General features: G+C 36.0%; 15 pseudogenes; all 15 read right to left on the bottom strand.

The window, feature by feature from the left end:
- Positions 1–3,498: 3,498 nt before the first annotated feature.
- On the bottom strand, positions 3,499–3,617 carry LOC145648434 (5S ribosomal RNA; annotated as a pseudogene).
- A 668-nt stretch (positions 3,618–4,285) lies between these two features.
- On the bottom strand, positions 4,286–4,404 carry LOC145644471 (5S ribosomal RNA; annotated as a pseudogene).
- Positions 4,405–5,509: 1,105 nt separating this feature from the next.
- On the bottom strand, positions 5,510–5,628 carry LOC145644460 (5S ribosomal RNA; annotated as a pseudogene).
- A 1,544-nt stretch (positions 5,629–7,172) lies between these two features.
- Positions 7,173–7,291, bottom strand: LOC145648433 (5S ribosomal RNA; annotated as a pseudogene).
- Positions 7,292–8,396: 1,105 nt separating this feature from the next.
- Positions 8,397–8,515, bottom strand: LOC145647533 (5S ribosomal RNA; annotated as a pseudogene).
- A 1,105-nt stretch (positions 8,516–9,620) lies between these two features.
- On the bottom strand, positions 9,621–9,739 carry LOC145648432 (5S ribosomal RNA; annotated as a pseudogene).
- A 1,105-nt stretch (positions 9,740–10,844) lies between these two features.
- Positions 10,845–10,963, bottom strand: LOC145647532 (5S ribosomal RNA; annotated as a pseudogene).
- Positions 10,964–12,507: 1,544 nt separating this feature from the next.
- LOC145648431 (5S ribosomal RNA) lies at positions 12,508–12,626 on the bottom strand (annotated as a pseudogene).
- Positions 12,627–13,731: 1,105 nt separating this feature from the next.
- On the bottom strand, positions 13,732–13,850 carry LOC145647531 (5S ribosomal RNA; annotated as a pseudogene).
- Positions 13,851–16,711: 2,861 nt separating this feature from the next.
- Positions 16,712–16,830, bottom strand: LOC145647530 (5S ribosomal RNA; annotated as a pseudogene).
- A 1,105-nt stretch (positions 16,831–17,935) lies between these two features.
- Positions 17,936–18,054, bottom strand: LOC145648429 (5S ribosomal RNA; annotated as a pseudogene).
- Positions 18,055–19,598: 1,544 nt separating this feature from the next.
- Positions 19,599–19,717, bottom strand: LOC145648428 (5S ribosomal RNA; annotated as a pseudogene).
- A 1,544-nt stretch (positions 19,718–21,261) lies between these two features.
- On the bottom strand, positions 21,262–21,380 carry LOC145647528 (5S ribosomal RNA; annotated as a pseudogene).
- A 667-nt stretch (positions 21,381–22,047) lies between these two features.
- On the bottom strand, positions 22,048–22,166 carry LOC145647527 (5S ribosomal RNA; annotated as a pseudogene).
- A 1,106-nt stretch (positions 22,167–23,272) lies between these two features.
- Positions 23,273–23,391, bottom strand: LOC145647526 (5S ribosomal RNA; annotated as a pseudogene).
- Between the last annotated feature and the right edge of the window lie 545 nt (positions 23,392–23,936).

Genomic DNA, 23,936 nt, shown 5'->3' with positions numbered 1-23,936 from the left:
TGCTATTCCCTGGTACTAAAATATTTCTATTTAATCTGTACACTTCACATACAAGCTTGTCAGTTGCAGATTAAAGTAAAGTGATGCAACAAAAACTTACAGCATCTGCTATTCCCAGGTGCTAACAGATAGTTTTTTTAATTAATCACTGCATTTCACATCCTAGCATGTCATCTTGACAGTTAATTAAAGTTATGCAAGAGAAGCTTACAGCATCTCGTAGTCCAATGTGCTAACATATAGTTTTTTGATGAATCACTGCACTTCACATTCAGGCATGTGAGTTGGAGAGTAAATGAAAGTGATGCAAAAAAAACTTACAGCATCTGCTATTCCCAGGTGCTAACAGATAGTTTGAGTTAATTATTCACTGCACTTCAAATTTGAACATGATAGCTTGAACATAAATTAAAGGGATGCAATACAATCTTACAGCACCTGCTATTCCCTGGTACTAAAATATTTCTATTTAATCTGTACACTTCACATACAAGCTTGTCAGTTGCAGATTAAAGTAAAGTGATGCAACAAAAACTTACAGCATCTGCTATTCCCAGGTGCTAACAGATAGTTTTTTTAATTAATCACTGCATTTCACATCCTAGCATGTCATCTTGACAGTAAATTAAAGTGATGCAAGAGAAGCTTACAGCATCTCGTAGTCCAAGGTGCTAACATATAGTTTTTTGATGAATCACTGCACTTCACATTCAGGCATGTGAGTTGGAGAGTAAATGAAAGTGATGCAAAAAAAACTTACAGCATCTGCTATTCCCAGGTGCTAACAGATAGTTTGAGTTAATTATTCACTGCACTTCAAATTTGAACATGATAGCTTGAACATAAATTAAAGGGATGCAATACAATCTTACAGCACCTGCTATTCCCTGGTACTAAAATATTTCTATTTAATCTGTACACTTCACATACAAGCTTGTCAGTTGCAGATTAAAGTAAAGTGATGCAACAAAAACTTACAGCATTTGCTATTCCCAGGTGCTAACAGATAGTTTTTTTAATTAATCACTGCACTTCACATCCTAGCATGTCATCTTGAAAGTAAATTAAAGTGATGCAAGAGAAGCTTACAGCATCTCGTAGTCCAATGTGCTAACATATAGTTTTTTGATGAATCACTGCACTTCACATTCAGGCATGTGAGTTGGAGAGTAAATGAAAGTGATGCAAAAAAAACTTACAGCATCTGCTATTCCCAGGTGCTAACAGATAGTTTGAGTTAATTATTCACTGCACTTCAAATTTGAACATGATAGCTTGAACATAAATTAAAGGGATGCAATACAATCTTACAGCACCTGCTATTCCCTGGTACTAAAATATTTCTATTTAATCTGTACACTTCACATACAAGCTTGTCAGTTGCAGATTAAAGTAAAGTGATGCAACAAAAACTTACAGCATCTGCTATTCCCAGGTGCTAACAGATAGTTTTTTTAATTAATCACTGCATTTCACATCCTAGCATGTCATCTTGACAGTAAATTAAAGTGATGCAAGAGAAGCTTACAGCATCTCGTAGTCCAAGGTGCTGACATATAGTTTTTTGATGAATCACTGCACTTCACATTCAGGCATGTGAGTTGGAGAGTAAATGAAAGTGATGCAAAAAAAACTTACAGCATCTGCTATTCCCAGGTGCTAACAGATAGTTTGAGTTAATTATTCACTGCACTTCAAATTTGAACATGATAGCTTGAACATAAATTAAAGGGATGCAATACAATCTTACAGCACCTGCTATTCCCTGGTACTAAAATATTTCTATTTAATCTGTACACTTCACATACAAGCTTGTCAGTTGCAGATTAAAGTAAAGTGATGCAACAAAAACTTACAGCATTTGCTATTCCCAGGTGCTAACAGATAGTTTTTTTAATTAATCACTGCACTTCACATCCTAGCATGTCATCTTGAAAGTAAATTAAAGTGATGCAAGAGAAGCTTACAGCATCTCGTAGTCCAATGTGCTAACATATAGTTTTTTGATGAATCACTGCACTTCACATTCAGGCATGTGAGTTGGAGAGTAAATGAAAGTGATGCAAAAAAAACTTACAGCATCTGCTATTCCCAGGTGCTAACAGATAGTTTGAGTTAATTATTCACTGCACTTCAAATTTGAACATGATAGCTTGAACATAAATTAAAGGGATGCAATACAATCTTACAGCACCTGCTATTCCCTGGTACTAAAATATTTCTATTTAATCTGTACACTTCACATACAAGCTTGTCAGTTGCAGATTAAAGTAAAGTGATGCAACAAAAACTTACAGCATCTGCTATTCCCAGGTGCTAACAGATAGTTTTTTTAATTAATCACTGCATTTCACATCCTAGCATGTCATCTTGACAGTAAATTAAAGTGATGCAAGAGAAGCTTACAGCATCTCGTAGTCCAAGGTGCTAACATATAGTTTTTTGATGAATCACTGCACTTCACATTCAGGCATGTGAGTTGGAGAGTAAATGAAAGTGATGCAAAAAAAACTTACAGCATCTGCTATTCCCAGGTGCTAACAGATAGTTTGAGTTAATTATTCACTGCACTTCAAATTTGAACATGATAGCTTGAACATAAATTAAAGGGATGCAATACAATCTTACAGCACCTGCTATTCCCTGGTACTAAAATATTTCTATTTAATCTGTACACTTCACATACAAGCTTGTCAGTTGCAGATTAAAGTAAAGTGATGCAACAAAAACTTACAGCATTTGCTATTCCCAGGTGCTAACAAATAGTTTTTTTAATTAATCACTGCACTTCACATCCTAGCATGTCATCTTGAAAGTAAATTAAAGTGATGCAAGAGAAGCTTACAGCATCTCGTAGTCCAAGGTGCTAACAGATAGATTTTTGAGGAATCACTGCACTTCACATTCAGGCATGTGAGTTGGAGAGTAAATGAAAGTGATGCAAAAAAAACTTACAGCATCTGCTATTCCCAGGTGCTAACAGATAGTTTGAGTTAATTATTCACTGCACTTCAAATTTGAACATGATAGCTTGAACATAAATTAAAGGGATGCAATACAATCTTACAGCACCTGCTATTCCCTGGTACTAAAATATTTCTATTTAATCTGTACACTTCACATACAAGCTTGTCAGTTGCAGATTAAAGTAAAGTGATGCAACAAAAACTTACAGCATCTGCTATTCCCAGGTGCTAACAGATAGTTTTTTTAATTAATCACTGCATTTCACATCCTAGCATGTCATCTTGACAGTAAATTAAAGTGATGCAAGAGAAGCTTACAGCATCTCGTAGTCCAAGGTGCTAACATATAGTTTTTTGATGAATCACTGCACTTCACATTCAGGCATGTGAGTTGGAGAGTAAATGAAAGTGATGCAAAAAAAACTTACAGCATCTGCTATTCCCAGGTGCTAACAGATAGTTTTTTTTATTAATCACTGCACTTCACATTTGAGCATGTCAGCTTGAAAGTAAATTAAAGTGATGCAAGAAAAGCTTACAGCACCTGGTATTCCTAGGTAGGGTCCCACCTCACTACTATTCAGGCCCAAACTTGCTTAGCTTCCAAGGTCAGATGAGATTGGGCGTTCTCAAGCTGGTGTGGCCGTAAGCCTTAAACACTTACTCAAATTGCCTAATCATAGCAAATATGATCAAAGACCAATCTGACAATTTTTTTTTATTAATCCCTGCACTTGACATTCTAGAATGTTATCTTGAATGTAATTAAATGATGCAATAAAAGCTTACAATACGGAGCTGGAATACGGAGGCACTAATTATTCACTGCACTTCAAATTTGAACATGATAGCTTGAACATAAATTAAAGGGATGCAATACAATCTTACAGCACCTGCTATTCCCTGGTACTAAAATATTTCTATTTAATCTCTACACTTCACATACAAGCTTGTCAGTTGCAGATTAAAGTAAAGTGATGCAACAAAAACTTACAGCATTTGCTATTCCCAGGTGCTAACAGATAGTTTTTTTAATAAATCACTGCACTTCACATCCTAGCATGTCATCTTGAAAGTAAATTAAAGTGATGCAAGAGAAGCTTACAGCATCTCGTAGTCCAAGGTGCTAACAGATAGATTTTTGAGGAATCACTGCACTTCACATTCAGGCATGTGAGTTGGAGAGTAAATGAAAGTGATGCAAAAAAAACTTACAGCATCTGCTATTCCCAGGTGCTAACAGATAGTTTTTTTTATTAATCACTGCACTTCACATTTGAGCATGTCAGCTTGAAAGTAAATTAAAGTGATGCAAGAAAAGCTTACAGCACCTGGTATTCCTAGGTAGGGTCCCACCTCAGTACTATTCAGGCCCAAACTTGCTTAGCTTCCAAGGTCAGATGAGATTGGGCGTTCTCAAGCTGGTGTGGCCGTAAGCCCTAAACACTTACTCAAATTGCCTAATCATAGCAAATATGATCAAAGACCAATCTGACAATTTTTTTTATTAATCCCTGCACTTGACATTCTAGAATGTTATCTTGAATGTAATTAAATGATGCAATAAAAGCTTACAATACGGAGCTGGTATACGGAGGCACTAATTATTCACTGCACTTCAAATTTGAACATGATAGCTTGAACATAAATTAAAGGGATGCAAACAATCTTACAGCACCTGCTATTCCCTGGTACTAAAATATTTCTATTTAATCTGTACACTTCACATACAAGCTTGTCAATTGCAGATTAAAGTAAAGTGATGCAACAAAAACTTACAGCATCTGCTATTCCCAGGTGCTAACAGATAGTTTTTTTAATTAATCACTGCATTTCACATCCTAGCATGTCATCTTGACAGTTAATTAAAGTGATGCAAGAGAAGCTTACAGCATCTCGTAATCCAATATGCTAACATATAGTTTTTTGATGAATCACTGCACTTCACATTCAGGCATGTGAGTTGGAGAGTAAATGAAAGTGATGCAAAAAAAACTTACAGCATCTGCTATTCCCAGGTGCTAACAGATAGTTTGAGTTAATTATTCACTGCAATTCAAATTTGAACATGATAGCTTGAACATAAATTAAAGGGATGCAATACAATCTTACAGCACCTGCTATTCCCTGGTACTAAAATATTTCTATTTAATCTGTACACTTCACATACAAGCTTGTCAGTTGCAGATTAAAGTAAAGTGATGCAACAAAAACTTACAGCATCTGCTATTCCCAGGTGCTAACAGATAGTTTTTTTAATTAATCACTGCATTTCACATCCTAGCATGTCATCTTGACAGTAAATTAAAGTGATGCAAGAGAAGCTTACAGCATCTCGTAGTCCAAGGTGCTAACAGATAGATTTTTGAGGAATCACTGCACTTCACATTCAGGCATGTGAGTTGGAGAGTAAATGGAAGTGATGCAAAAAAAACTTACAGCATCTGCTATTCCCAGGTGCTAACAGATAGTTTTTTTTATTAATCACTGCACTTCACATTTGAGCATGTCAGCTTGAAAGTAAATTAAAGTGATGCAAGAAAAGCTTACAGCACCTGGTATTCCTAGGTAGGGTCCCACCTCAGTACTATTCAGGCCCAAACTTGCTTAGCTTCCAAGGTCAGATGAGATTGGGCGTTCTCAAGCTGGTGTGGCCGTAAGCCTTAAACACGTACTCAAATTGCCTAATCATAGCAAATATGATCAAAGACCAATCTGACAATTTTTTTTATTAATCCCTGCACTTGACATTCTAGAATGTTATCTTGAATGTAATTAAATGATGCAATAAAAGCTTACAATACGGAGCTGGTATACGGAGGCACTAATTATTCACTGCACTTCAAATTTGAACATGATAGCTTGAACATAAATTAAAGGGATGCAAACAATCTTACAGCACCTGCTATTCCCTGGTACTAAAATATTTCTATTTAATCTGTACACTTCACATACAAGCTTGTCAGTTGCAGATTAAAGTAAAGTGATGCAACAAAAACTTACAGCATCTGCTATTCCCAGGTGCTAACAGATAGTTTTTTTAATTAATCACTGCATTTCACATCCTAGCATGTCATCTTGACAGTTAATTAAAGTGATGCAAGAGAAGCTTACAGCATCTCGTAGTCCAATGTGCTAACATATAGTTTTTTGATGAATCACTGCACTTCACATTCAGGCATGTGAGTTGGAGAGTAAATGAAAGTGATGCAAAAAAAACTTACAGCATCTGCTATTCCCAGGTGCTAACAGATAGTTTGAGTTAATTATTCACTGCACTTCAAATTTGAACATGATAGCTTGAACATAAATTAAAGGGATGCAATACAATCTTACAGCACCTGCTATTCCCTGGTTCTAAAATATTTCTATTTAATCTGTACACTTCACATACAAGCTTGTCAGTTGCAGATTAAAGTAAAGTGATGCAACAAAAACTTACAGCATCTGCTATTCCCAGGTGCTAACAGATAGTTTTTTTAATTAATCACTGCATTTCACATCCTAGCATGTCATCTTGACAGTAAATTAAAGTGATGCAAGAGAAGCTTACAGCATCTCGTAGTCCAAGGTGCTAACATATAGTTTTTTGATGAATCACTGCACTTCACATTCAGGCATGTGAGTTGGAGAGTAAATGAAAGTGATGCAAAAAAAACTTACAGCATCTGCTATTCCCAGGTGCTAACAGATAGTTTGAGTTAATTATTCACTGCACTTCAAATTTGAACATGATAGCTTGAACATAAATTAAAGGGATGCAATACAATCTTACAGCACCTGCTATTCCCTGGTACTAAAATATTTCTATTTAATCTGTACACTTCACATACAAGCTTGTCAGTTGCAGATTAAAGTAAAGTGATGCAACAAAAACTTACAGCATTTGCTATTCCCAGGTGCTAACAGATAGTTTTTTTAATTAATCACTGCACTTCACATCCTAGCATGTCATCTTGAAAGTAAATTAAAGTGATGCAAGAGAAGCTTACAGCATCTCGTAGTCCAAGGTGCTAACAGATAGATTTTTGAGGAATCACTGCACTTCACATTCAGGCATGTGAGTTGGAGAGTAAATGAAAGTGATGCAAAAAAAACTTACAGCATCTGCTATTCCCAGGTGCTAACAGATAGTTTTTTTTATTAATCACTGCACTTCACATTTGAGCATGTCAGCTTGAAAGTAAATTAAAGTGATGCAAGAAAAGCTTACAGCACCTGGTATTCCTAGGTAGGGTCCCACCTCACTACTATTCAGGCCCAAACTTGCTTAGCTTCCAAGGTCAGATGAGATTGGGCGTTCTCAAGCTGGTGTGGCCGTAAGCCTTAAACACTTACTCAAATTGCCTAATCATAGCAAATATGATCAAAGACCAATCTGACAATTTTTTTTATTAATCCCTGCACTTGACATTCTAGAATGTTATCTTGAATGTAATTAAATGATGCAATAAAAGCTTACAATACGGAGCTGGTATACAGAGGCACTAATTATTCACTGCACTTCAAATTTGAACATGATAGCTTGAACATAAATTAAAGGGATGCAAACAATCTTACAGCACCTGCTATTCCCTGGTACTAAAATATTTCTATTTAATCTGTACACTTCACATACAAGCTTGTCAGTTGCAGATTAAAGTAAAGTGATGCAACAAAAACTTACAGCATCTGCTATTCCCAGGTGCTAACAGATAGTTTTTTAAATTAATCACTGCATTTCACATCCTAGCATGTCATCTTGACAGTTAATTAAAGTGATGCAAGAGAAGCTTACAGCATCTCGTAGTCCAATGTGCTAACATATAGTTTTTTGATGAATCACTGCACTTCACATTCAGGCATGTGAGTTGGAGAGTAAATGAAAGTGATGCAAAAAAAACTTACAGCATCTGCTATTCCCAGGTGCTAACAGATAGTTTGAGTTAATTATTCACTGCACTTCAAATTTGAACATGATAGCTTGAACATAAATTAAAGGGATGCAATACAATCTTACAGCACCTGCTATTCCCTGGTACTAAAATATTTCTATTTAATCTGTACACTTCACATACAAGCTTGTCAGTTGCAGATTAAAGTAAAGTGATGCAACAAAAACTTACAGCATTTGCTATTCCCAGGTGCTAACAGATAGTTTTTTTAATTAATCACTGCACTTCACATCCTAGCATGTCATCTTGAAAGTAAATTAAAGTGATGCAAGAGAAGCTTACAGCATCTCGTAGTCCAAGGTGCTAACAGATAGATTTTTGAGGAATCACTGCACTTCACATTCAGGCATGTGAGTTGGAGAGTAAATGAAAGTGATGCAAAAAAAACTTACAGCATCTGCTATTCCCAGGTGCTAACAGATAGTTTTTTTTATTAATCACTGCACTTCACATTTGAGCATGTCAGCTTGAAAGTAAATTAAAGTGATGCAAGAAAAGCTTACAGCACCTGGTATTCCTAGGTAGGGTCCCACCTCAGTACTATTCAGGCCCAAACTTGCTTAGCTTCCAAGGTCAGATGAGATTGGGCGTTCTCAAGATGGTGTGGCCGTAAGCCTTAAACACTTACTCAAATTGCCTAATCATAGCAAATATGATCAAAGACCAATCTGACAATTTTTTTTATTAATCCCTGCACTTGACATTCTAGAATGTTATCTTGAATGTAATTAAATGATGCAATAAAAGCTTACAATACGGAGCTGGTATACGGAGGCACTAATTATTCACTGCACTTCAAATTTGAACATAATAGCTTGAACATAAATTAAAGGGATGCAAACAATCTTACAGCACCTGCTATTCCCTGGTACTAAAATATTTCTATTTAATCTGTACACTTCACATACAAGCTTGTCAGTTGCAGATTAAAGTAAAGTGATGCAACAAAAACTTACAGCATCTGCTATTCCCAGGTGCTAACAGATAGTTTTTTTAATTAATCACTGCATTTCACGTCCTAGCATGTCATCTTCACAGTAAATTAAAGTGATACAAGAGAAGCTTACAGCATCTCGTAGTCCAAGGTGCTAACATATAGTTTTTTGATGAATCACTGCACTTCACATTCAGGCATGTGAGTTGGAGAGTAAATGAAAGTGATGCAAAAAAAACTTACAGCATCTGCTATTCCCAGGTGCTAACAGATAGTTTGAGTTAATTATTCACTGCACTTCAAATTTGAACATGATAGCTTGAACATAAATTAAAGGGATGCAATACAATCTTACAGCACCTGCTATTCCCTGGTACTAAAATATTTCTATTTAATCTGTACACTTCACATACAAGCTTGTCAGTTGCAGATTAAAGTAAAGTGATGCAACAAAAACTTACAGCATTTGCTATTCCCAGGTGCTAACAGATAGTTTTTTTAATTAATCACTGCACTTCACATCCTAGCATGTCATCTTGAAAGTAAATTAAAGTGATGCAAGAGAAGCTTACAGCATCTCGTAGTCCAAGGTGCTAACAGATAGATTTTTGAGGAATCACTGCACTTCACATTCAGGCATGTGAGTTGGAGAGTAAATGAAAGTGATGCAAAAAAAACTTACAGCATCTGCTATTCCCAGGTGCTAACAGATAGTTTTTTTTATTAATCACTGCACTTCACATTTGAGCATGTCAGCTTGAAAGTAAATTAAAGTGATGCAAGAAAAGCTTACAGCACCTGGTATTCCTAGGTAGGGTCCCACCTCACTACTATTCAGGCCCAAACTTGCTTAGCTTCCAAGGTCAGATGAGATTGGGCGTTCTCAAGCTGGTGTGGCCGTAAGCCTTAAACACTTACTCAAATTGCCTAATCATAGCAAATATGATCAAAGACCAATCTGACAATTTTTTTTATTAATCCCTGCACTTGACATTCTAGAATGTTATCTTGAATGTAATTAAATGATGCAATAAAAGCTTACAATACGGAGCTGGTATACAGAGGCACTAATTATTCACTGCACTTCAAATTTGAACATGATAGCTTGAACATAAATTAAAGGGATGCAAACAATCTTACAGCACCTGCTATTCCCTGGTACTAAAATATTTCTATTTAATCTGTACACTTCACATACAAGCTTGTCAGTTGCAGATTAAAGTAAAGTGATGCAACAAAAACTTACAGCATCTGCTATTCCCAGGTGCTAACAGATAGTTTTTTAAATTAATCACTGCATTTCACATCCTAGCATGTCATCTTGACAGTTAATTAAAGTGATGCAAGAGAAGCTTACAGCATCTCGTAGTCCAATGTGCTAACATATAGTTTTTTGATGAATCACTGCACTTCACATTCAGGCATGTGAGTTGGAGAGTAAATGAAAGTGATGCAAAAAAAACTTACAGCATCTGCTATTCCCAGGTGCTAACAGATAGTTTGAGTTAATTATTCACTGCACTTCAAATTTGAACATGATAGCTTGAACATAAATTAAAGGGATGCAATACAATCTTACAGCACCTGCTATTCCCTGGTACTAAAATATTTCTATTTAATCTGTACACTTCACATACAAGCTTGTCAGTTGCAGATTAAAGTAAAGTGATGCAACAAAAACTTACAGCATTTGCTATTCCCAGGTGCTAACAGATAGTTTTTTTAATTAATCACTGCACTTCACATCCTAGCATGTCATCTTGAAAGTAAATTAAAGTGATGCAAGAGAAGCTTACAGCATCTCGTAGTCCAAGGTGCTAACAGATAGATTTTTGAGGAATCACTGCACTTCACATTCAGGCATGTGAGTTGGAGAGTAAATGAAAGTGATGCAAAAAAAACTTACAGCATCTGCTATTCCCAGGTGCTAACAGATAGTTTTTTTTATTAATCACTGCACTTCACATTTGAGCATGTCAGCTTGAAAGTAAATTAAAGTGATGCAAGAAAAGCTTACAGCACCTGGTATTCCTAGGTAGGGTCCCACCTCAGTACTATTCAGGCCCAAACTTGCTTAGCTTCCAAGGTCAGATGAGATTGGGCGTTCTCAAGATGGTGTGGCCGTAAGCCTTAAACACTTACTCAAATTGCCTAATCATAGCAAATATGATCAAAGACCAATCTGACAATTTTTTTTATTAATCCCTGCACTTGACATTCTAGAATGTTATCTTGAATGTAATTAAATGATGCAATAAAAGCTTACAATACGGAGCTGGTATACGGAGGCACTAATTATTCACTGCACTTCAAATTTGAACATAATAGCTTGAACATAAATTAAAGGGATGCAAACAATCTTACAGCACCTGCTATTCCCTGGTACTAAAATATTTCTATTTAATCTGTACACTTCACATACAAGCTTGTCAGTTGCAGATTAAAGTAAAGTGATGCAACAAAAACTTACAGCATCTGCTATTCCCAGGTGCTAACAGATAGTTTTTTTAATTAATCACTGCATTTCACGTCCTAGCATGTCATCTTCACAGTAAATTAAAGTGATACAAGAGAAGCTTACAGCATCTCGTAGTCCAAGGTGCTAACATATAGTTTTTTGATGAATCACTGCACTTCACATTCAGGCATGTGAGTTGGAGAGTAAATGAAAGTGATGCAAAAAAAACTTACAGCATCTGCTATTCCCAGGTGCTAACAGATAGTTTGAGTTAATTATTCACTGCACTTCAAATTTGAACATGATAGCTTGAACATAAATTAAAGGGATGCAATACAATCTTACAGCACCTGCTATTCCCTGGTACTAAAATATTTCTATTTAATCTGTACACTTCACATACAAGCTTGTCAGTTGCAGATTAAAGTAAAGTGATGCAACAAAAACTTACAGCATTTGCTATTCCCAGGTGCTAACAGATAGTTTTTTTAATTAATCACTGCACTTCACATCCTAGCATGTCATCTTGAAAGTAAATTAAAGTGATGCAAGAGAAGCTTACAGCATCTCGTAGTCCAAGGTGCTAACAGATAGATTTTTGAGGAATCACTGCACTTCACATTCAGGCATGTGAGTTGGAGAGTAAATGAAAGTGATGCAAAAAAAACTTACAGCATCTGCTATTCCCAGGTGCTAACAGATAGTTTGAGTTAATTATTCACTGCACTTCAAATTTGAACATGATAGCTTGAACATAAATTAAAGGGATGCAATACAATCTTACAGCACCTGCTATTCCCTGGTACTAAAATATTTCTATTTAATCTGTACACTTCACATACAAGCTTGTCAGTTGCAGATTAAAGTAAAGTGATGCAACAAAAACTTACAGCATTTGGTATTCCCAGGTGCTAACAGATAGTTTTTTTAATTAATCACTGCACTTCACATCCTAGCATGTCATCTTGAAAGCAAATTAAAGTGATGCAAGAGAAGCTTACAGCATCTCGTAGTCCAAGGTGCTAACAGATAGATTTTTGAGGAATCACTGCACTTCACATTCAGGCATGTGAGTTGGAGAGTAAATGAAAGTGATGCAAAAAAAACTTACAGCATCTGCTATTCCCAGGTGCTAACAGATAGTTTTTTTTATTAATCACTGCACTTCACATTTGAGCATGTCAGCTTGAAAGTAAATTAAAGTGATGCAAGAAAAGCTTACAGCACCTGGTATTCCTAGGTAGGGTCCCACCTCACTACTATTCAGGCCCAAACTTGCTTAGCTTCCAAGGTCAGATGAGATTGGGCGTTCTCAAGCTGGTGTGGCCGTAAGCCTTAAACACTTACTCAAATTGCCTAATCATAGCAAATATGATCAAAGACCAATCTGACAATTTTTTTTATTAATCCCTGCACTTGACATTCTAGAATGTTATCTTGAATGTAATTAAATGATGCAATAAAAGCTTACAATACGGAGCTGGTATACAGAGGCACTAATTATTCACTGCACTTCAAATTTGAACATGATAGCTTGAACATAAATTAAAGGGATGCAAACAATCTTACAGCACCTGCTATTCCCTGGTACTAAAATATTTCTATTTAATCTGTACACTTCACATACAAGCTTGTCAGTTGCAGATTAAAGTAAAGTGATGCAACAAAAACTTACAGCATCTGCTATTCCCAGGTGCTAACAGATAGTTTTTTAAATTAATCACTGCATTTCACATCCTAGCATGTCATCTTGACAGTTAATTAAAGTGATGCAAGAGAAGCTTACAGCATCTCGTAGTCCAATGTGCTAACATATAGTTTTTTGATGAATCACTGCACTTCACATTCAGGCATGTGAGTTGGAGAGTAAATGAAAGTGATGCAAAAAAAACTTACAGCATCTGCTATTCCCAGGTGCTAACAGATAGTTTGAGTTAATTATTCACTGCACTTCAAATTTGAACATGATAGCTTGAACATAAATTAAAGGGATGCAATACAATCTTACAGCACCTGCTATTCCCTGGTACTAAAATATTTCTATTTAATCTGTACACTTCACATACAAGCTTGTCAGTTGCAGATTAAAGTAAAGTGATGCAACAAAAACTTACAGCATTTGCTATTCCCAGGTGCTAACAGATAGTTTTTTTAATTAATCACTGCACTTCACATCCTAGCATGTCATCTTGAAAGTAAATTAAAGTGATGCAAGAGAAGCTTACAGCATCTCGTAGTCCAAGGTGCTAACAGATAGATTTTTGAGGAATCACTGCACTTCACATTCAGGCATGTGAGTTGGAGAGTAAATGAAAGTGATGCAAAAAAAACTTACAGCATCTGCTATTCCCAGGTGCTAACAGATAGTTTTTTTTATTAATCACTGCACTTCACATTTGAGCATGTCAGCTTGAAAGTAAATTAAAGTGATGCAAGAAAAGCTTACAGCACCTGGTATTCCTAGGTAGGGTCCCACCTCAGTACTATTCAGGCCCAAACTTGCTTAGCTTCCAAGGTCAGATGAGATTGGGCGTTCTCAAGATGGTGTGGCCGTAAGCCTTAAACACTTACTCAAATTGCCTAATCATAGCAAATATGATCAAAGACCAATCTGACAATTTTTTTTATTAATCCCTGCACTTGACATTCTAGAATGTTATCTTGAATGTAATTAAATGATGCAATAAAAGCTTACAATACGGAGCTGGTATACGGAGGCACTAATTATTCACTGCACTTCAAATTTGAACATAATAGCTTGAACATAAATTAAAGGGATGCAAACAATCTTACAGCACCTGCTATTCCCTGGTACTAAAATATTTCTATTTAATCTGTACACTTCACATACAAGCTTGTCAGTTGCAGATTAAAGTAAAGTGATGCAACAAAAACTTACAGCATCTGCTATTCCCAGGTGCTAACAGATAGTTTTTTTAATTAATCACTGCATTTCACGTCCTAGCATGTCATCTTCACAGTAAATTAAAGTGATACAAGAGAAGCTTACAGCATCTCGTAGTCCAAGGTGCTAACATATAGTTTTTTGATGAATCACTGCACTTCACATTCAGGCATGTGAGTTGGAGAGTAAATGAAAGTGATGCAAAAAAAACTTACAGCATCTGCTATTCCCAGGTGCTAACAGATAGTTTGAGTTAATTATTCACTGCACTTCAAATTTGAACATGATAGCTTGAACATAAATTAAAGGGATGCAATACAATCTTACAGCACCTGCTATTCCCTGGTACTAAAATATTTCTATTTAATCTGTACACTTCACATACAAGCTTGTCAGTTGCAGATTAAAGTAAAGTGATGCAACAAAAACTTACAGCATTTGCTATTCCCAGGTGCTAACAGATAGTTTTTTTAATTAATCACTGCACTTCACATCCTAGCATGTCATCTTGAAAGTAAATTAAAGTGATGCAAGAGAAGCTTACAGCATCTCGTAGTCCAAGGTGCTAACAGATAGATTTTTGAGGAATCACTGCACTTCACATTCAGGCATGTGAGTTGGAGAGTAAATGAAAGTGATGCAAAAAAAACTTACAGCATCTGCTATTCCCAGGTGCTAACAGATAGTTTGAGTTAATTATTCACTGCACTTCAAATTTGAACATGATAGCTTGAACATAAATTAAAGGGATGCAATACAATCTTACAGCACCTGCTATTCCCTGGTACTAAAATATTTCTATTTAATCTGTACACTTCACATACAAGCTTGTCAGTTGCAGATTAAAGTAAAGTGATGCAACAAAAACTTACAGCATTTGGTATTCCCAGGTGCTAACAGATAGTTTTTTTAATTAATCACTGCACTTCACATCCTAGCATGTCATCTTGAAAGCAAATTAAAGTGATGCAAGAGAAGCTTACAGCATCTCGTAGTCCAAGGTGCTAACAGATAGATTTTTGAGGAATCACTGCACTTCACATTCAGGCATGTGAGTTGGAGAGTAAATGAAAGTGATGCAAAAAAAACTTACAGCATCTGCTATTCCCAGGTGCTAACAGATAGTTTGAGTTAATTATTCACTGCACTTCAAATTTGAACATGATAGCTTGAACATAAATTAAAGGGATGCAATACAATCTTACAGCACCTGCTATTCCCTGGTACTAAAATATTTCTATTTAATCTGTACACTTCACATACAAGCTTGTCAGTTGCAGATTAAAGTAAAGTGATGCAACAAAAACTTACAGCATCTGCTATTCCCAGGTGCTAACAGATATTTTTTTTAATTAATCACTGCATTTCACATCGTAGCATGTCATCTTGACAGTAAATTAAAGTGATGCAAGAGAAGCTTACAGCATCTCATAGTCCAAGGTGCTAACAGATAGATTTTTGAGGAATCACTGCACTTCACATTCAGGCATGTGAGTTGGAGAGTAAATGAAAGTGATGCAAAAAAAACTTACAGCATCTGCTATTCCCAGGTGCTAACAGATAGTTTGAGTTAATTATTCACTGCACTTCAAATTTGAACATGATAGCTTGAACATAAATTAAAGGGATGCAATACAATCTTACAGCACCTGCTATTCCCTGGTACTAAAATATTTCTATTTAATCTGTACACTTCACATACAAGCTTGTCAGTTGCAGATTAAAGTAAAGTGATGCAACAAAAACTTACAGCATCTGCTATTCCCAGGTGCTAACAGATAGTTTTTTAAATTAATCACTGCATTTCACATCCTAGCATGTCATCTTGACAGTAAATTAAAGTGATGCAAGAGAAGCTTACAGCATCTCGTAGTCCAAGGTGCTAACATATAGTTTTTTGATGAATCACTGCACTTCACATTCAGGCATGTGAGTTGGAGAGTAAATGAAAGTGATGCAAAAAAAACTTACAGCATCTGCTATTCCCAGGTGCTAACAGATAGTTTGAGTTAATTATTCACTGCACTTCAAATTTGAACATGATAGCTTGAACATAAATTAAAGGGATGCAATACAATCTTACAGCACCTGCTATTCCCTGGTACTAAAATATTTCTATTTAATCTGTACACTTCACATACAAGCTTGTCAGTTGCAGATTAAAGTAAAGTGATGCAACAAAAACTTACAGCATTTGCTATACCCAGGTGCTAACAGATAGTTTTTTTAATTAATCACTGCACTTCACATCCTAGCATGTCATTTTGAAAGTAAATTAAAGTGATGCAAGAGAAGCTTACAGCATCTCGTAGTCCAAGGTGCTAACAGATAGATTTTTGAGGAATCACTGCACTTCACATTCAGGCATGTGAGTTGGAGAGTAAATGAAAGTGATGCAAAAAAAACTTACAGCATCTGCTATTCCCAGGTGCTAACAGATAGTTTTTTTTATTAATCACTGCACTTCACATTTGAGCATGTCAGCTTGAAAGTAAATTAAAGTGATGCAAGAAAAGCTTACAGCACCTGGTATTCCTAGGTAGGGTCCCACCTCAGTACTATTCAGGCCCAAACTTGCTTAGCTTCCAAGGTCAGATGAGATTGGGCGTTCTCAAGATGGTGTGGCCGTAAGCCTTAAACACTTACTCAAATTGCCTAATCATAGCAAATATGATCAAAGACCAATCTGACCATTTTTTTTATTAATCCCTGCACTTGACATTCTAGAATGTTATCTTGAATGTAATTAAATGATGCAATAAAAGCTTACAATACGGAGCTGGTATACGGAGGCACTAATTATTCACTGCACTTCAAATTTGAACATGATAGCTTGAACATAAATTAAAGGGATGCAAACAATCTTACAGCACCTGCTATTCCCAGGTACTAAAATATTTCTATTTAATCTGTACACTTCACATACAAGCTTGTCAGTTGCAGATTAAAGTAAAGTGATGCAACAAAAACTTACAGCATCTGCTATTCCCAGGTGCTAACAGATAGTTTTTTTAATTAATCACTGCATTTCACATCCTAGCATGTCATCTTCACAGTAAATTAAAGTGATGCAAGAGAAGCTTACAGCATCTCGTAGTCCAAGGTGCTAACATATAGTTTTTTGATGAATCACTGCACTTCACATTCAGGCATGTGAGTTGGAGAGTAAATGAAAGTGATGCAAAAAAAACTTACAGCATCTGCTATTCCCAGGTGCTAACAGATAGTTTGAGTTAATTATTCACTGCACTTCAAATTTGAACATGATAGCTTGAACATAAATTAAAGGGATGCAATACAATCTTACAGCACCTGCTATTCCCTGGTACTAAAATATTTCTATTTAATCTGTACACTTCACATACAAGCTTGTCAGTTGCAGATTAAAGTAAAGTGATGCAACAAAAACTTACAGCATTTGCTATTCCCAGGTGCTAACAGATAGTTTTTTTAATTAATCACTGCACTTCACATCCTAGCATGTCATCTTGAAAGTAAATTAAAGTGATGCAAGAGAAGCTTACAGCATCTCGTAGTCCAAGGTGCTAACAGATAGATTTTTGAGGAATCACTGCACTTCACATTCAGGCATGTGAGTTGGAGAGTAAATGAAAGTGATGCAAAAAAAACTTACAGCATCTGCTATTCCCAGGTGCTAACAGATAGTTTTTTTTATTAATCACTGCACTTCACATTTGAGCATGTCAGCTTGAAAGTAAATTAAAGTGATGCAAGAAAAGCTTACAGCACCTGGTATTCCTAGGTAGGGTCCCACCTCACTACTATTCAGGCCCAAACTTGCTTAGCTTCCAAGGTCAGATGAGATTGGGCGTTCTCAAGCTGGTGTGGCCGTAAGCCTTAAACACTTACTCAAATTGCCTAATCATAGCAAATATGATCAAAGACCAATCTGACAATTTTTTTTATTAATCCCTGCACTTGACATTCTAGAATGTTATCTTGAATGTAATTAAATGATGCAATAAAAGCTTACAATACGGAGCTGGTATACGGAGGCACTAATTATTCACTGCACTTCAAATTTGAACATGATAGCTTGAACATAAATTAAAGGGATGCAAACAATCTTACAGCACCTGCTATTCCCTGGTACTAAAATATTTCTATTTAATCTGTACACTTCACATACAAGCTTGTCAGTTGCAGATTAAAGTAAAGTGATGCAACAAAAACTTACAGCATCTGCTATTCCCAGGTGCTAACAGATAGTTTTTTAAATTAATCACTGCATTTCACATCCTAGCATGTCATCTTCACAGTAAATTAAAGTGATGCAAGAGAAGCTTACAGCATCTCGTAGTCCAAGGTGCTAACATATAGTTTTTTGATGAATCACTGCACTTCACATTCAGGCATGTGAGTTGGAGAGTAAATGAAAGTGATGCAAAAAAAACTTACAGCATCTGCTATTCCCAGGTGCTAACAGATAGTTTGAGTTAATTATTCACTGCACTTCAAATTTGAACATGATAGCTTGAACATAAATTAAAGGGATGCAATACAATCTTACAGCACCTGCTATTCCCTGGTACTAAAATATTTCTATTTAATCTGTACACTTCACATACAAGCTTGTCAGTTGCAGATTAAAGTAAAGTGATGCAACAAAAATTTACAGCATCTGCTATTCCCAGGTGCTAACAGATAGTTTTTTTAATTAATCACTGCATTTCACATCCTAGCATGTCATCTTGACAGTAAATTAAAGTGATGCAAGAGAAGCTTACAGCATCTCGTAGTCCAAGGTGCTAACATATAGTTTTTTGATGAATCACTGCACTTCACATTCAGGCATGTGAGTTGGAGAGTAAATGAAAGTGATGCAAAAAAAACTTACAGCATCTGCTATTCCCAGGTGCTAACAGATAATTTGAGTTAATTATTCACTGCACTTCAAATTTGAACATGATAGCTTGAACATAAATTAAAGGGATGCAATACAATCTTACAGCACCTGCTATTCCCTGGTACTAAAATATTTCTATTTAATCTGTACACTTCACATACAAGCTTGTCAGTTGCAGATTAAAGTAAAGTGATGCAACAAAAACTTACAGCATTTGCTATTCCCAGGTGCTAACAGATAGTTTTTTTAATTAATCACTGCACTTCACATCCTAGCATGTCATCTTGAAAGTAAATTAAAGTGATGCAAGAGAAGCTTACAGCATCTCGTAGTCCAAGGTGCTAACAGATAGATTTTTGAGGAATCACTGCACTTCACATTCAGGCATGTGAGTTGGAGAGTAAATGAAAGTGATGCAAAAAAAACTTACAGCATCTGCTATTCCCAGGTGCTAACAGATAGTTTTTTTTATTAATCACTGCACTTCACATTTGAGCATGTCAGCTTGAAAGTAAATTAAAGTGATGCAAGAAAAGCTTACAGCACCTGGTATTCCTAGGTAGGGTCCCACCTCACTACTATTCAGGCCCAAACTTGCTTAGCTTCCAAGGTCAGATGAGATTGGGCGTTCTCAAGCTGGTGTGGCCGTAAGCCTTAAACACTTACTCAAATTGCCTAATCATAGCAAATATGATCAAAGACCAATCTGACAATTTTTTTTATTAATCCCTGCACTTGACATTCTAGAATGTTATCTTGAATGTAATTAAATGATGCAATAAAAGCTTACAATACGGAGCTGGTATACGGAGGCACTAATTATTCACTGCACTTCAAATTTGAACATGATAGCTTGAACATAAATTAAAGGGATGCAAACAATCTTACAGCACCTGCTATTCCCTGGTACTAAAATATTTCTATTTAATCTGTACACTTCACATACAAGCTTGTCAGTTGCAGATTAAAGTAAAGTGATGCAACAAAAACTTACAGCATCTGCTATTCCCAGGTGCTAACAGATAGTTTTTTAAATTAATCACTGCATTTCACATCCTAGCATGTCATCTTGATAGTTAATTAAAGTGATGCAAGAGAAGCTTACAGCATCTAGTAGTCCAATGTGCTAACATATAGTTTTTTGATGAATCACTGCACTTCACATTCAGGCATGTGAGTTGGAGAGTAAATGAAAGTGATGCAAAAAAAACTTACAGCATCTGCTATTCCCAGGTGCTAACAGATAGTTTGAGTTAATTATTCACTGCACTTCAAATTTGAACATGATAGCTTGAACATAAATTAAAGGGATGCAATACAATCTTACAGCACCTGCTATTCCCTGGTACTAAAATATTTCTATTTAATCTGTACACTTCACATACAAGCTTGTCAGTTGCAGATTAAAGTAAAGTGATGCAACAAAAATTTACAGCATCTGCTATTCCCAGGTGCTAACAGATAGTTTTTTTAATTAATCACTGCATTTCACATCCTAGCATGTCATCTTGACAGTAAATTAAAGTGATGCAAGAGAAGCTTACAGCATCTCGTAGTCCAAGGTGCTAACATATAGTTTTTTGATGAATCACTGCACTTCACATTCAGGCATGTGAGTTGGAGAGTAAATGAAAGTGATGCAAAAAAAACTTACAGCATCTGCTATTCCCAGGTGCTAACAGATAATTTGAGTTAATTATTCACTGCACTTCAAATTTGAACATGATAGCTTGAACATAAATTAAAGGGATGCAATACAATCTTACAGCACCTGCTATTCCCTGGTACTAAAATATTTCTATTTAATCTGTACACTTCACATACAAGCTTGTCAGTTGCAGATTAAAGTAAAGTGATGCAACAAAAACTTACAGCATTTGCTATTCCCAGGTGCTAACAGATAGTTTTTTTAATTAATCACTGCACTTCACATCCTAGCATGTCATCTTGAAAGTAAATTAAAGTGATGCAAGAGAAGCTTACAGCATCTCGTAGTCCAAGGTGCTAACAGATAGATTTTTGAGGAATCACTGCACTTCACATTCAGGCATGTGAGTTGGAGAGTAAATGAAAGTGATGCAAAAAAAACTTACAGCATCTGCTATTCCCAGGTGCTAACAGATAGTTTTTTTTATTAATCACTGCACTTCACATTTGAGCATGTCAGCTTGAAAGTAAATTAAAGTGATGCAAGAAAAGCTTACAGCACCTGGTATTCCTAGGTAGGGTCCCACCTCAGTACTATTCAGGCCCAAACTTGCTTAGCTTCCAAGGTCAGATGAGATTGGGCGTTCTCAAGATGGTGTGGCCGTAAGCCTTAAACACTTACTCAAATTGCCTAATCATAGCAAATATGATCAAAGACCAATCTGACAATTTTTTTTATTAATCCCTGCACTTGACATTCTAGAATGTTATCTTGAATGTAATTAAATGATGCAATAAAAGCTTACAATACGGAGCTGGTATACGGAGGCACTAATTATTCACTGCACTTCAAATTTGAACATGATAGCTTGAACATAAATTAAAGGGATGCAATACAATCTTACAGCACCTGCTATTCCCTGGTACTAAAATATTTCTATTTAATCTGTACACTTCACATACAAGCTTGTCAGTTGCAGATTAAAGTAAAGTGATGCAACAAAAACTTACAGCATTTGCTATTCCCAGGTGCTAACAGATAGTTTTTTTAATTAATCACTGCACTTCACATCCTAGCATGTCATCTTGAAAGTAAATTAAAGTGATGCAAGAGAAGCTTACAGCATCTCGTAGTCCAAGGTGCTAACAGATAGATTTTTGAGGAATCACTGCACTTCACATTCAGGCATGTGAGTTGGAGAGTAAATGAAAGTGATGCAAAAAAAACTTACAGCATCTGCTATTCCCAGGTGCTAACAGATAGTTTTTTTTATTAATCACTGCACTTCACATTTGAGCATGTCAGCTTGAAAGTAAATTAAAGTGATGCAAGAAAAGCTTACAGCACCTGGTATTCCTAGGTAGGGTCCCACCTCAGTACTATTCAGGCCCAAACTTGCTTAGCTTCCAAGGTCAGATGAGATTGGGCGTTCTCAAGATGGTGTGGCCGTAAGCCTTAAACACTTACTCAAATTGCCTAATCATAGCAAATATGATCAAAGACCAATCTGACAATTTTTTTTATTAATCCCTGCACTTGACATTCTAGAATGTTATCTTGAATGTAATTAAATGATGCAATAAAAGCTTACAATACGGAGCTGGTATACGGAGGCACTAATTATTCACTGCACTTCAAATTTGAACATGATAGCTTGAACATAAATTAAAGGGATGCAATACAATCTTACAGCACCTGCTATTCCCTGGTACTAAAATATTTCTATTTAATCTGTACACTTCACATACAAGCTTGTCAGTTGCAGATTAAAGTAAAGTGATGCAACAAAAACTTACAGCATCTGCTATTCCCAGGTGCTAACAGATAGTTTTTTTAATTAATCACTGCATTTCACATCCTAGCATGTCATCTTGACAGTAAATTAAAGTGATGCAAGAGAAGCTTACAGCATCTCGTAGTCCAAGGTGCTAACATATAGTTTTTTGATGAATCACTGCACTTCACATTCAGGCATGTGAGTTGGAGAGTAAATGAAAGTGATGCAAAAAAAACTTACAGCATCTGCTATTCCCAGGTGCTAACAGATAGTTTGAGTTAATTATTCACTGCACTTCAAATTTGAACATGATAGCTTGAACATAAATTAAAGGGATGCAATACAATCTTACAGCACCTGCTATTCCCTGGTACTAAAATATTTCTATTTAATCTGTACACTTCACATACAAGCTTGTCAGTTGCAGATTAAAGTAAAGTGATGCAACAAAAACTTACAGCATTTGCTATTCCCAGGTGCTAACAGATAGTTTTTTTAATTAATCACTGCACTTCACATCCTAGCATGTCATCTTGAAAGTAAATTAAAGTGATGCAAGAGAAGCTTACAGCATCTCGTAGTCCAAGGTGCTAACAGATAGATTTTTGAGGAATCACTGCACTTCACATTCAGGCATGTGAGTTGGAGAGTAAATGAAAGTGATGCAAAAAAAACTTACAGCATCTGCTATTCCCAGGTGCTAACAGATAGTTTTTTTTATTAATCACTGCACTTCACATTTGAGCATGTCAGCTTGAAAGTAAATTAAAGTGATGCAAGAAAAGCTTACAGCACCTGGTATTCCTAGGTAGGGTCCCACCTCAGTACTATTCAGGCCCAAACTTGCTTAGCTTCCAAGGTCAGATGAGATTGGGCGTTCTCAAGATGGTGTGGCCGTAAGCCTTAAACACTTACTCAAATTGCCTAATCATAGCAAATATGATCAAAGACCAATCTGACAATTTTTTTTATTAATCCCTGCACTTGACATTCTAGAATGTTATCTTGAATGTAATTAAATGATGCAATAAAAGCTTACAATACGGAGCTGGTATACGGAGGCACTAATTATTCACTGCACTTCAAATTTGAACATGATAGCTTGAACATAAATTAAAGGGATGCAATACAATCTTACAGCACCTGCTATTCCCTGGTACTAAAATATTTCTATTTAATCTGTACACTTCACATACAAGCTTGTCAGTTGCAGATTAAAGTAAAGTGATGCAACAAAAACTTACAGCATCTGCTATTCCCAGGTGCTAACAGATAGTTTTTTTAATTAATCACTGCATTTCACATCCTAGCATGTCATCTTGACAGTAAATTAAAGTGATGCAAGAGAAGCTTACAGCATCTCGTAGTCCAAGGTGCTAACATATAGTTTTTTGATGAATCACTGCACTTCACATTCAGGCATGTGAGTTGGAGAGTAAATGAAAGT

Source organism: Electrophorus electricus, chromosome 13, assembly GCF_041902795.1.
Source record: "Electrophorus electricus isolate QZ-2024a chromosome 13, ASM4190279v1, whole genome shotgun sequence".
Taxonomy (NCBI): Eukaryota; Metazoa; Chordata; class Actinopteri; order Gymnotiformes; family Gymnotidae; genus Electrophorus; species Electrophorus electricus.
This window is presented reverse-complemented; position numbering and strand designations above follow the sequence as displayed.